This window comes from Anomalospiza imberbis, chromosome 6 (genome assembly GCF_031753505.1).
Source record: "Anomalospiza imberbis isolate Cuckoo-Finch-1a 21T00152 chromosome 6, ASM3175350v1, whole genome shotgun sequence".
In the NCBI taxonomy this organism is placed as follows: Eukaryota; Metazoa; Chordata; class Aves; order Passeriformes; family Viduidae; genus Anomalospiza; species Anomalospiza imberbis.
Window position 1 is genome coordinate 25,437,963 of NC_089686.1, and position 12,146 is coordinate 25,450,108.

The 12,146-nt window shown below is 39.7% G+C and overlaps 1 long non-coding RNA gene across 1 annotated transcript; it reads right to left on the bottom strand.

Moving 5' to 3' along the window:
- Positions 1 to 475: 475 nt before the first annotated feature.
- On the bottom strand, positions 476 to 11,492 carry LOC137475546 (uncharacterized). The gene is made up of 2 exons (XR_010999945.1): positions 7,957 to 11,492; positions 476 to 7,213 (listed from the first exon to the last, which is right to left on the bottom strand). It is a non-coding gene; the product is annotated as an uncharacterized lncRNA (long non-coding RNA).
- Positions 11,493 to 12,146: the final 654 nt, after the last annotated feature.

Consider the following 12,146-nt stretch of genomic DNA (forward strand, 5'->3'; position numbering starts at 1 on the left):
CAGTAACACACAGAATAAAGCAGGCAGCACTGTATACGTAAAGTTACATATTCACTACAGGAAGGTGGATTTAAATTCAATGTCACAATGCCATCACCTGCCCTAGCTGAAAAGCCTTCTTTTGGTTTTCAGGCGATTGCATGTAAGCTATTAAAAAAAGAATCCCAAAAAAAGCAAACTTTCCCTGGAAATTTTCTGCTTCTTCCTTGCTTCAAAAGGATCCAGGAAATGGTAGACATATACATACTTCAAATCAAAGTCCAGACTCTGATGAATAGGCTACCTGACCTTTCCCAGGGAGACACAGCAGGGAGGGCTGGAGAGGGCCAGTGCAGGGATCAAGGGCTCCTTGGGGCTCTCCCTAGTTGGGGCAAGAGCTGCATTTATGCATAATAATTTCTGAACTGGGTATTTTCCACTCTTTTATGAGTTGTCTGCTATTGCTTAAGGGTTCACCTACATGCTGGTTTTGGGATTTACTTACCTGCAGATCAGTTCAGAAAGAGCTAGTTATATGGGTATAAGCTGTAGTGCTAAAAGCATCATTAGCCTAGTATAACTATGTTCACCCTAGCAGGGCAGGAGGTCACTTTATTTATATTCTTAAGTTAAAACATCGCAAGAACATTACGAAAATTAAATCATTCCTGAGAGCAAAGAGATCAGATGAATGAGCTATATTGCAAACGCTGGTTGGTATACTTTAGTGTTTATAGTGCTAATGTTGGTACTTTAGAATAATCTGCACTCTAACTTAAAAATAAATTCATAAATCTTTCCATTTATTTTAGTTGTGATTATTTTGTCTTCAGCTCCCTTGTCAATGTGTGGCTGCTTAACAATAATTAAACTGCACCTTATGAAATGCATTCATCCAAGATGGTTTCTTAGCAATCTTAGCTTGCCATGAATTGCTTTAGTCTACTTGGTATTGCAGGCTGGGACTCATATGCCTCACCATGGTAAGGAGAACAATTTAAATAATTTCACTTGAGGTCTTGGTTAGTATTTTTTACCACCATGAAATGATGTAAGAATTAAAGGATAACAGGAAACTCCCTCAAATCACATTTTCAAAAGCATTTTCCAAAAGTGACTATGTTAGTAGACTTTATTGTCACCAGAAAGCCTCTGGTAATCTTACAAAGCATCTGCAATGAATAATCTTCCCCTCCCCCATCATTTTTTTGTTGCCAGAAACAGCTTATAAATGCTCAGTTGAAAATGGTGCCAAATTTTGCTTTTAGGCACACTTGTAAATAGAAAATATTTCCACTGATTTTTGTAGAATTATTCCAGATTTACACAGATGGAAGTGAAAGCCAAATTTTGCCTGGGTCTTCCCTCATGGGTGTCACTTGGTGCCCTGATCAGCTCCAGAACTGCTGCCTGTGGTGTCAGTGGAAGGCAAGTGCTTCAGCTGAATCTGCCCATAATTTGACAAATTATTATAAACAGATTTGAACAAATATTTCTTTACAAAACAAACTGGTCAGCAGGCTCCAGGCTTTAGTCTCCTGATGCATTTTACAGGAAATAATATCAAGTTAGCTATTATGAAACTACCCCCTCCTCACACACGCATAATTGCTTCCAGCTTGCTGATTATTACCCTTTCTTTAACTGATAGAGTGAGAAGAGAAATAAAAATATATCCATACAGTAGGCCAAATCCTCATCTGGTATAAATCGACATAGCTCCATCAAAGTCCATAAAACCATCTTGATTTACACCAGTCAAAGAGCTGATGCACTATAATTTTTTTACTTGCTTTTAAAAATAAAACCTTATGTGATTGTGTAACCAACATTACAACAGAAACCAGCATTTTCTTTTGTGAAGTTAAATTTGCCCTCCCTTTGACTTGCAAACATTTTCACTTAGATAGTCCTTCTATAGCTTTTTTTCCCTTTGCCTTCTGGCAGAATGCTCCCACCACCCTTGTGTAATGAGTGAGGTACAAACTGGACTGAAAGATAATCACACATAAAATAATAATTTCATGGAGTAATGAGGACAAAGAATGAAATGCTACCACTACTCTTTCACCCAAAAGAGGAAAGATGGCTAAGCAAAGCACAAGATAAAAAAATTGTTTCTGACACTCTCTCTGATCACCATTCTCCAGTTAACAAATGTATATTAACAGCACCAAGAAATTAGTCATTCTTACTCAGGAATGACAGTACTGTAAACTACTATTATAGATTAAGTTTCTTAAATAATCTTTAAAATAGTACAATGAGACTTATTGCAAGGTTTACTGAAGCTGATAGAAACCCTCTATGTGCTCTCTCTGGACAAACATTTCTAAAGCCTTTTTTCGGTGTTCTCTAGGGGCTGTGAAACACATGGTGATTTTTTTGGGAATACTCTTTGTCTCTTGTACTTCTCAAAAGCACAGTGAGCTATTCACAGCAAATCTTTTACATCCATTTCAGGGAGTTCTAAGCATTTCCGTGCAGTATATTATCAAATAAAGGTCTGGCCTTTCCTAAAACCTTCATTTTTTGGCTGGTTGTTTTGATTGATGTGTATATTCAGAAATTCATTATAATTTCAACAACATCTTGAAAAATTGGAATGATTTCATTGTTAATGCTGACATAGTTTTGTACTGGTTCAGCAAAGAGTTTTAAGAAAATGTACACTTATTAATTCTTGGTATTTAGCATCCCCTAACAGCATGCTGGTAGTTTTATTAAAGTTAATGGTGATATTTGCAGGATTGCAGCCTTTAATTTCCAATTGCTTTTTTGAATACTGTAAAAAATTGAAGTGTAATAAAAAAAATGCATTAGCATGGATTTCCAAATGTTTTCATTCAAAATGCAGTCAAGATTAGGCTTGTTTTTAAATACATATTCCATTGCTTTGAATAACATCTTGAAAATCATTCTATGATGCCTGGAATTCACTTGCAAAGGCTGAATTGGAATTCAGTCACACATTCTAGTCTCTGTTTTAATAAATATTTTTTGATTCATAGACCAGTCTGAAACACATTCAGAATTGACTGCAAATGTTTTAATAGTAAGACTTGAAAATTTGCATATCATATTTGGTGGCTATCACTACACTACTTATTTTGATTTGCAAAAGATTGCTTATCTCCATTACACTGAACCCTTTAGCTTTGGGATCCTGCTTTCTCTGAAACAATCACTTTAGACTGCTGCCTTTATTTTGTGATGAGGCTTTTCCACCTGGTCAAATGAATGAATGACCGAGATGCTGATGCAGAAAAATTTAATTCAGGTCCTTTATTATTCCTCTGTAAAATATGACTTGAAAACAAGATCCCTGTAGAAGACAGTAGTTTCCCACATACCCTGTAAGGAAGTATTTATAGGCAGGCGCTCTCCAGATCCGTGCAGAGGAAGTTAAAAGAAAACAGAAATTGACAAACATTTTCCATTCAGTTGGCATTGAAAGAGTGGCCCTGTCTGTAAAGCAAGGTGGTGGTAGTTCTTGCCAGACAATTCGGTCACATGCAGGATAGGCCAGCCTTGCATAACATGGGCAAGGAATATCAAGGCCTGATGAGGACAAACAAAAGTTGTTCAAAAAGTCAGGTCCTGTCCTCCCTGGTACTGATGTAGACAAAGAAGCTGCTACAAAATGAAGACAATGAATCAAAAATATTTTACTTAGCTAGAAAGTGCAGTCGCTCACAGGGCAACAGTTCAGGCTTGCAGACTGTCAGGACATTTCTGAGGCTGCGGGAGCTTGGCTTTCAAGCTGCCGGTTCAGTAACCCAGAGCAGGCAAGAGGCTGCTTTCTACAAAGCTGGTTCCATTTCCTATGTAACAGTGGAGCAACAGTCTCATGCTAATATGGACACTTGCAAGGGCTGAGTTTTTCCTAGAAAAATCACAATTGTTCTTTGAGGAAGTTGTGTCAGCTGATACTGAGATGGATGATCTGGATGCTCTATGCCAGGCCATTTGCCAACAGGTTGAAGACCAGAGACCTGGTGGGTGTGGTGCCCCATTTTGGGGAGACTTCAATCAGACTTCAGCTCTGATTGCTGAAAATTTGTCAAAACAGGGTGCTTCCAATGACATGCTTCAAGTTCAGAACTTGTTTCAGCAGAAAACGCAAATGTAACCAATTCCACCTCAAGGTTCTTTCCTCTAAGCATAAATCACATATGAAATAAGTGTAGGGGATTTAGGTAACATCTTAGACTGCTTTTATTTTATACACTATGGCAAAACTTTTATTTTATTCCAAAGTGTAGCAACAAAGATTGAAAAAGAACACAGCACTGTCTTGCCTTAAGCATGCTGAAGCTTTGTGGCGTCTTTAGACTGGATTCTTGGCTTTGGAGACTAGAGAAACCAGAAAGTGTACTGGAAGTGAAGTCAAAACAGCTTGTTACCCAACTTGCTTTTTCCACAAAGTATTGAAATATTAAGAACTCAGGCAAATAATGCTTGGATACAACTCTCTTTGTTTGTGTTGAGTTCCATTTGTTTGTCTGAAGCCAAACTGGGTGAATAATTTTGCATTCTTTATCTTAGCAGTCAATTGTGTGGTTCTGAAATTTGAGTAAGATAAGATCACAAACAAGTAAAAGCATGTATAGGCTGAAAAATCAATATGTTTCAAAGTAACAGTTGAGAAACAAATTATTCCTGTACTAATAGGCTGAAAACTAGGTTTAGAAATTCTGCTAGGACTGATAGTATTGCTAACAGTAAAGCAGTATTAAAAGAAATTTGAGCTGCCTCCATAGTTATGTTAATCATGCCATCACCTAGAAATAAAGCGGCCAGAAGACGGAAAATGTAACTGCAACATTAAGGATTTTTTAAGCTTCTCAGTTTTTGCGTAATATTTAGATCTTGAAAACTGTAGTTCTTTTTAACTACTCATCCTGACGTCTGCTCTTCCCATTTATCCTGAAATTTTCTAATACTTTACTTCAATTATTCAGAGTAGCTACTCTCTTGCTAAGATGTTCCTATTTTTCAGTTCAGGACTCAAGGTTATTGTCACCAAAGAGTGGCAGAATTCCTGCTAACTTAATCACATTCAGATCGATACCATGCCCAACATGAGAATTCCATTAATAACTAGTTATACCAATCCAAGTCTGTTCTTTGAGTGATGTTACATCTCAAAAATAATTTCCTGTAAATGAAATCTAGGTTCCTGAATTTAATTGTTACTTTCTAGGAGTCACTCTTTTGGTAACCTTTACACTTTGCTGAAACAAAACACTCATTGCCCTTGAGAAACACCTGAATAAGCCATACCTAATATACAATTCAAGAATAATCAAAGGCAATAAGTGAAAACTGTAGGTTTGAAGCAATATAAAGGTTCCCTTTGCCACCAGAATCTGCCTTTTCCAGCCCCTGCTTCATCTAGAGCATTTAAAGTGGTGTAGAATTCAAACACCTGACTGTTCAAAATTAGAATCTCCAGTCTCTGTGTCTGGTACATAGTTCACTAGGACAGAACTAAAAATCACCTGTTTATTTCTATCTATATGCTGAAGTCTCCTGAGTGCTGACTTTGTCTACAAGCAAGCCATACATGTACTGTAAACACTGGTGTATTTATAACACAGAATTCCCCAAATTCTCATCACCTCAGCAGATGACTGACTTTTAAAAAAAGCTACACATGCAATAGCAGTCTCATCCTCTTTCAAGGTACTTGTTTGGTCAACAGCATTTTTGAGACAAAAGCTGTATTGACATGAAAAAGGACAGGTTGTTGAGTTATGAGGCTGTGGAATGACTGCAGTAGGGAGGACTCAGCAGCTACAGGTGGAACTGTAAACTAAGATGGGTGTCAATTCAGTGCTTGATGAAGCCAGACTGACTCAAGTGGCATGTTGAGGCAGCCACACAAAGTCTTATCTGCTTAGTTCTACATAAATGTATTAAAATGAAAAAAAAAAAAAAGGAAGGAAAAAAAAACCCACTCAGAAGTCAGCAGAGCTATATCTTCCCAGTGTGGATCATACTAACAGTGCTTAAGATGGAGATTGGACTAGAGGCCTCAACATGTGAGAAGCTCCCAGTCCAGATTCTTTGATTTTTATGAGATGGGGGAGAACTGCTGATTAAGGGATCTGTGTAACTTACAAAATTAAAATCCTCACATGTGATGTTAAATGGCTGAGGAAGGAGTAGAAATTAAAGAAGACTGGCCTATTTTTTAACCTATTTAACAATGACTGTAAATAGTTCAATCTACATGCCCCTGAAGTTCCAAATTTATTTTCTTGGAAGTTTTTCAACAGTTGTGAAATCACTTGTTACCTGCCAATTACAGTGTAACTTAGAATAATGAATGACCAGAGACATTCTAGAAGAAAAGCTGGCCACTGAGCATATGTATTTAAAGGGATGATTATGACTGGATGGTGAGGAGCAGAAGTTGGAAGGGATCAGGGCTGGAAGCAAAGGTAAGGCTGGGGACAGCAAGTGGGACTGGTGCATACAGGACAAAAATGTGTTGTGTGAAAGAAGGTGAAAACCCTTGTAGTAGTGGTAGGAGCCTCACACATACTGTGTGAGAAGCCACTGTCATTTCCAGAGGAGCTGGGCTTTCCAGTCTGGAGAAGCTGGAATGAAATGTCAAATCTCACCAAACTTGGCAATTTCTGTTAGAATGTGTCCTGCTCCTGTTCTAGGAAGAGTTGTGGTGTTGTGAGTTGATCCTATCACTTACAGGTTAGTAATTTCTAACTTTATCTTTCCAGCATATTGACAACTGTTAACACCATGACTGGGATCCTTCTGGACCAGTGACTGGAGCTTGTTTAGATTCCAGAACTGGTATCCCAGCCCTTCTGAGTTCCCAGTGGTCCTTCAAGTCCCTCTTGCTTTTCTAATCCAAGCCAGGATGCACTGTAGCCCACTCAATGTTTGCAGGGGCAGCAATCCACAGCTACATACCCTGGGGAAGAGAATGCACTCCTGGGGAGAGGCTGTGTACTAGAGATAGGAGGAGGTACCTGTGGAAGGGAGAAGGGAGCCAGCACTGGGAAGAGCAGGGCTCTTACTCTGCAGGCCTGCTGCCCAAGCCATTCAAAGGTTGGTTCTGTTGTAACAAACCCATTATCTGCCTGATGGTAACACCATGTAGCTTGTGCCATTGGTACCTGTGTTGGACCTTTAGATGTAATCCAGTGAAATCCATCATGAAGTCCAAACAATCAAATTGATGGCTAAAAACCCCTCTTAGGAGCTGTATTCAAAACAAAAAACACAACATGGCATTAACAAGATCCAAATGGAATTCATACAGTAATACAGACATGGTCTTTATTTTTTCTACAAAGTTTAATGTGGGCCTGGTTTGAAATGTACTACAATATGCATTACTTGTTATGAATAAGGAAAACATTTATGACAGAGTACCCAATGGCATCTGCCATTACAAGTGACTTAAAAGCATTCTTAAATACTATAAATATCCCAAGGAATTGTGAATTCTTTCTCCCACGAATACTTTTTATAACATCAGAGCAAGCTAACTTTTGATGTACACTACTGCTGTGAAGCTGGATATGACAGCTCAATGCCAAACTGTGTTTCTGATTGATAGGGATGCAGTTAAAGTAAAATTAACAATTGATTTTTCCTCATGATCTAAACTATTCTGGAACCATAAGTTCTAACAACTGTAACAAGTTCAGAGATAAAACAAAACAAAAACCAAGCTGAAAAGGGTGGCATTAACAGAAATGTTATAAATCTATTATTTTTGAAATTGAGTGATGAAAGGCAAGGTGAAGTTCACCTTGTACAGATAACATCTACACACCACTTTCTTTGCGAAGTGTCAGAATAGGGAGCCATCTGAATCATCTAGTGCATAAAATTTTTCTTTTCTTTTTCTGAGACAAGGTTCACATAAAGTGATAAGGAGATGGAGCAAATTAGAAGGTGAATGTTGAAATTATGAAAAGAGTAATATCAAACAGGTACCTGTGTTGCCTTTTAATTTTTTGGTTGTCACGTGTTCATCCCTGTCACTACCTAACCTTCCAAAACAGGATACGGATGAAAATCTTTGACCCAGGGTTTCATGCACCTGCAGAAAAAGAGGACAGAATGTGATCATTTACACCAGTGAAGCAGCTTTAAACAGGCTGAAATCAGCATCTTCCTCAGGTGTCCTTGATCTGTTCCTTTCTCAGTCAAACCTAGAAAGAGACAAGCCTGAGTCTGGAGAACATTAGCCATCATTTCATTTTGCTAAGTGAGCCATACAAGTTTATGGTGTCTCTAGATAAGGAGTTTTATGTGTTACCTACTACATTTTAAATTATTATAATCCTAACCCTCCTCTGTTCAGGCTGCTTACTGTACTGGCAACCAAACAGGTTTAGTTTGAGGGCGTGAAGTACTCTTTTTCTCATAACTGGCATTACCTATCTCTTAGATGCACATTGAGCATTCCTCCCACTAAACATCTGATTGTCGTCAAAGGAAAAATAACATTTTCTTCCTGGCATAAGAAGTTATTATTGGAATGTTTGAATTAATTTGTCTATCAGGAGGATAACAGGGCAGTATGAATTCTATCCCTTCATTTCAAGTTTTTTAAATAAACAGACGGTAATAAATTTCTTCTCAAACCCTGTGCTTGGTCCTCAGGTCCATTCAGTGCCCCAAATGACTCTTTCTCTCTTTTCTTTCTTCTTCCTTCTCACACAGTGTAATACCAGACAGCCCCAGGATTTGTTACTAGTTATAAAAGGGCAAAGATTTTACATCACTCTAGGCAACAAGAACACAAAACCAAAATTTCCATCCCCTTGCTCTAGGCAACTCCTAGACAGAGGGTTGGAGTTTTTGTTCTGGGGCTGGTGGGGTTTTTTGCTCCTAGAGGCAGTGTCTTCACTCTTAATTCATTCGCATCAACCTGGGAAAATCACATGCACTGCCTGGACTACTTCTTGCTCAGGCCTTCAGCAATGGTTCAACCTCTTGCTTTGGAGAGCTGCTACCTCCATGTTTCCAGAGTAACCACTGTACAAAGACACATAGCTCAGAGCAGACTGCAGTTAGCCTGAAAGAAGAGACAGTAGGGCAGCCAGATGTATAAATCAAGTAGATGACTATCAACAGATTAAAACTTTTTGATACGGATTATTAACAATTTTCAGCATTGTAAAATGTTGACTCCTTTTTATTACTCCACAAATTGTCATTACTTCCTCATCAGACAGAAGCTTGAGAGCATGTTTGTATAAAACAAGCAACAGGAATTCTAAAATGATACCTTGGATGATTCACTAAAGACCAAGGCAAAGCAAACATGCCCCCCCCCCCAAAAAAAAGCCACAAAAATTAATGGAGGATAGGAGAAGAAAGATATGACAAACATTTTGTTTAATTATCTTGGAGGTTGTTTTGTTGTTTAAAGAATTAATCCGCTGTTCCTAGCCCAGGGGGAGCATTCTGGAGGCAGAGATGCACTGCAGAGCAGGTCCATGCTTCCCATGCCTTTTGTTTCTATGTTCTGGGAGTCAGAGTTCAGAGGTAGGGAAGTGTACACTGTCTCAGCAGGCCTATGCCTGGCAGAGCTGTTTCTGGAGAAGTGAAAATACTTATGGCTGGGGCAGTTAAGCTGGCTCTAGACCTGTTTTGAACTATTGGAGTAGTGCCAAGGACCTGGCTCAACTGATAGATTTTGTTTTCAAGTTGCATAAGCACAAACCTGCAAGACTTGATTATTTTTTTTTTTGTACAGTGGTGAAGTTCAGATAGGATTATTTAAATAGCAACTACAATGGAACGCATATAACCACCTTTTATTTTACCTTAATCATCTTCCTGGGTGCTGCATCCTTGCTCGTTGGCCTTTGGGTTCTGATCTTACAGCTGCTCCAGTGTTTTGACATACTGATCACCACTGAATCTTTAAAGATTCTGCCCGAATATCTTCAGAAAAATTGCAGATCTTACTTATCCATATTATTTGTATTAGGAAAAAATAACCAGGTTTCATAATAAACACAAGAGTAATTTTAGTATGATTGAACTTATGTGGGTAACATTCTATCCTTCTGAATATTTTTTCATCTTACTGTGGACTCTTCATTCAATTTCTTTAGAAGTTCAAACACACTAACAAGCTTTTCCCCTTGCAGACATTTGCAAAGGCTTTAAAACATACTCATCTGGGGAAAATAATTATCTCTTGCAATACATAGTTATTGATCATCAAAGGAATTAATACATTACACCTAAGTGTAAAGGAAACAGCATGTAAGACAGCTAGGTAACAGTGTGTAAGTCAGCTGACAGAGACGGATTTTTATCTTTACTACTACCATAGGAGGGAAACATACTAGGACACATATTTCAGATACTTCAAGGCAAATCTCCCTTTGGTGGGACAAGCATATACTTACACCAGTCATCTGATACAGAATTAAGCAAAGTTCCTACAGAAGCCAAATCCAGACAAAAGGAAAAACTAGTCTATGCAAAAAGCTTTCACTGGCTCATCTAGACCCCTTTTACTCCTACTTAACTAAATACCTTTAAAACTCTGTGTTAATGTGCTAATGTATAGTGTTTACACCTTGTTTCTCAATGTGTCCACCTGACAGTTCACAGCTCAGCCACTAAACTGATGCCAAAATATCTCTAGTTAAACTAGTTCATGGTCTGGTCTGCATGCAAAGCTTATGATACATCTAAGAGTAGGATTTAGAAGTAGAATGTGTTAAAAAAAAACCAAGAAAGTTCTGTTCTGCATTCCCTAACACTGTAAAACCATAACAATTCACAGGAGCTTTTATCTTTCCCTAAATCCTTATGAACTGAGAGTTTACAAAATAAAGAGAGAGAAGGGACAGACTTAATTTTAGAACAAAGGATGGTCACATGCATAAGGTCTATACACCATTGAAATATGAATCACTAGTAGATTCATTCTGGTTTAACTGAAGAAACAAAGTCCAAATTATTCCCAGGAGCATTTTGTTGTTTGACCCCCACTGGAACTGATTACATTTTATGACTCTCAGCAGAAGGACCTCTTAATTTCCGTGAGGTTTTATATATACCACGCACCGATGCTAGCGCTGGACGTGTTCTGGCTGGTGCAGGAGGAGCAGCACAGCTTGCAGAGCTGCCGACCCCAGTGCTGTTTCTTACGCTGTCGGCTAAAGGGGTGCCCAAACCCAGCACCCACAGGCTTCATAGCTTTTACCTGGCTTGGAGCCAGGAGACACTTCCTACCCAATTTTGGTGAAGGCCATAAAGGTGGGGAGGGGCGTGGGCCTCCCTGGAGCAGGTGGTGACGTGCTCCATGGCGCACTGGTGGTGCACGCCTGCCGTGCAGGGGCCAGCAGCAGCCCCAGCGCTGCCCAGGCTCCCAACGCGCCGTCTGGGGACATGCCGGACGGACGTGTGGAGGAGGCCAAGGGGATGGACCTCCCGTGGCAGCCGCAGCGCCGAGCCTGCCTCCTCAGGCAGCAGGCCTGGACAACGGTGGCCTCCAGCGCCTGCACGATGGTGAGCTGCGAGGGCTGTTCCTGCTCCTCAGCCTGCTCTGGTTAAGCTTTAACAATCCTCCTTATCCAGAGGTGAGCGGGTGGACGCTCCATCTGCGACCAGGCACTGTGAGGGTCTTCCCCCCAAGGCTGCCGTGGCCCACTACAGCCCACCCATATGGATGCCATGGCCCACCAGAGACCCCTGAACTGCTCATGGTTTAGGCACAAAATGTGTAGTTCCTGAAAGTGGTTTTTTTCCAGATCTCACCGTTAATGCCAAAGTCCATCCAAATCCCACTGACAGGCCAGCCTGCAAAGTGGCACCCACCAGGGTGGCAACATCAGCCTAACAAACAAATTAATGGCAGCAAAAAAACTCCTCTGGCAGCATTTCCTCATTCACACAGTCTGACTGAGCTCCGCCAGATGAAGAGCGCTGCTTCTATTTGATTCTGCAAAGTTGTTTGGAAAGTCACCACTTTTTGTAACCAAGTTTTACATGAACATTAAGAAGAATCCATATGTGTTGGACTCAGAGATGGGTTGTATTTACAGCCTGTTGTGGAACTCATTGAGAATCCCACCATTCGCACAGACAGGAGCTGTTTCCTGGCAGACCTTTACCTTTCCTCCTCCTGATTTTTTGACAAACTGTCCTTCTGC